Raw genomic sequence first — 2566 nt, 5'->3', positions numbered from 1 at the left:
CTGTCGACTCATAGGAAGAAGGTCTCTGGTTCAAGTTCCAGCTGGGTCAGTTGGCATTTCTCTGTGGAGTTTGCATGTTCTCCCCGTGTTGGCGTGGGTTTCCCCCACAGTTCAAACACATGCCCTATAGAGGAATTGAATAAGCTTGGCCTTAGTGTATGAGTGTGTGAATGAATGTGAGAGAGTTTCCCAGTACTTGGTTGCAGCTGAAAGGGCATCAGCTTTGTAAAACATATGCAGGAATAGTTTGCGGTTCATTCCACTGTGGCGACCACTGATAAATCTTTAAAAATATGTAAAATAACAATGAAATAAATAAGACTAAGCCGAAGGAAAATGAATGAATGTATTAATGTAAACCACCTACCTCCCACCTAAGTTAAACATATTAATTATTTGTTTTTTGTTTGTAATTCTCATTGTTTATTGTAATTTGGTACACTTTCCAGTTAATTTTCTTACATACAGAAATGACAAGATCCCTTTTGGGACAAAACTTTATATTTTATGAACATAAATCTTCATGAATGAAAGAAAATGATCATATTAAGTGATATTAAGACCAAACATTTTTCACATTTAAATTTTAATTTTAAGGTTAGTCATATTATATAAAGTTAAGGGAAAATTTTAATGTGCCTAAATGGAATGACTTTGAAAAAAAAAAAAAGATCTTAATTTTCATCTATAACATTCAATCGTTTATTTTCCTTCAGCTCAGTCCGTTATTAATTAGGGGTCACCACAGCAGAATGAACCTACAACTTATCCAGCATATGTTTTACCAGCTGCAACTCCTCTGATTAATTGTATCAAAATTATTTATTTAACTAATTAATTAATTAATTTTAATTTGGATGGATGGATGGATGGAAATGTAGAAGAATAATAGATAAACAGAAAGATTTAAGGATGGATGGATAGATAGATAGATAGATAGATAGATAGATAGATAGATAGATAGATAGATAGATAGATAGATAGATAGATAGATAGATAGATAGATAGATAGATAGATAGTAAGATGGATGTATAGATAGAAAGAAAGAAATAAAGAAAGAAAGATAGATTGATTGATTGATTGATTGATTGATTGATTGATTGATTGATTGATTGATTGATTGATTGATTGATTGATTGATTGATTGATTGATTGATTGATAGAAAGAAAGAAAGAAAGAAAGAAAGAAAGAAAGAAAGAAAGAAAGAAAGAAAGAAAGAAAGAAAGAAAGAAAGAAAGAACGTCATCGGAAGCCCTTGGAATGCCTGGCTGAAAATTAAGTCTGTGTGCATATAGCCCATTTAGATAACACGCAGATGTTGCATTAGAATTTGTGAATTTGTATAAATTGTTAAATAGGATAATCTGTAAAACATTTTTAAAAATGCATAATTTTTTGTTATTGGTCTTTAATTTTTAAAGTTACTTATACAAATAAACACAACTAATTGGAGATTTATTTCATCTTTTCCCTTTTGAGAAATAGTTACTTTTTCTCATGAGTACGTTTTTAATGAGTTATTTTTTACTTTTACTTGAGTAGATTTATAGACATGTAACTTTACTTTTTCTTGAGTAAAAAAATTTGTAAGTAACAGTACTTTTACTTGAGTAGAAGATTTTATTACTCTTTCTACCTCTGGAAAAAGCACACACAGCGGCCTCTCGCGGGTTCACAAAAACAAAAACTGCAAAAATACATACCTCCCGGGACGTATTTCACGGTCTCATTCACGGGACTACATTTTCAGAATGAGCCTGGGTTGGATTTTTTCAGTAGTCTTTCAACCACTGTTGTTGATCTAAACTAGGGGTGCCCAAACTTGGTCCTGGAGGGCCGGTGTCCTGTAGACTTGCCTCAGCATAACTGCAAGGATGTTTCTAGAAAACCTAGTAAGAGCTTGATTATCTAGCTCAGGTGTGTCTGATTTGGGTTGGAACCCTGGAAGCTTTGTAGTACACCGGCCCTCCAGGATGGAGTTTGGACACCCCTGATCTAAACATTGATGTTCTGTCATCTAAATCTAAATGTTTGCATGGACAGAAATGAACGGTTGAATGTGTCTATTGTAACTGAGTCACCTGAGGCTCCTATGGAATGGTAAACTAGTCCATCCGCCCCGGTTAGTCTCCTTAACCAGCTATTGTACTTTCAGAGTCTCCGAACAAAGACTTCTGGGATATCTGTGAGCCTGCTCTGCTTTATTGTGACTGAAGTGTATGAGTCATGAGAGATCGGATGGGAACTGCGCTGGATGAGCCCTCGCTTTTGTGTTGAATTTCTAGTGTGAATCACCTTAGTGACCTTCGCTGCAGCTCAATGGCTGATGGGTGTGTTTGTGTATTTACCTGCTTCGATAAAGCTCACTCATTAATACAACCGGGGATTTAGTTGCGTCACCTGAGATTTAAAAGAAAATTTGTACTTTTTTATGAGTGGAAAAACTGGTTGAGGAGAAGCCATGGTTGTTTAAGGATGGTTGCTAAGGTGTTCTGAGTGGTTTTGGTCTGTTTTTATGCAGTTGCTGTGGCACTTGCTGAAGGTTGTTGCTTTTTATCTTTTGC

The sequence above is a fragment of the Danio rerio genome, chromosome 2 (genome assembly GCF_049306965.1).
Source record: "Danio rerio strain Tuebingen ecotype United States chromosome 2, GRCz12tu, whole genome shotgun sequence".
Lineage (NCBI taxonomy): Eukaryota > Metazoa > Chordata > Actinopteri > Cypriniformes > Danionidae > Danio > Danio rerio.
Note: the sequence above shows the minus strand (reverse complement) of the source record.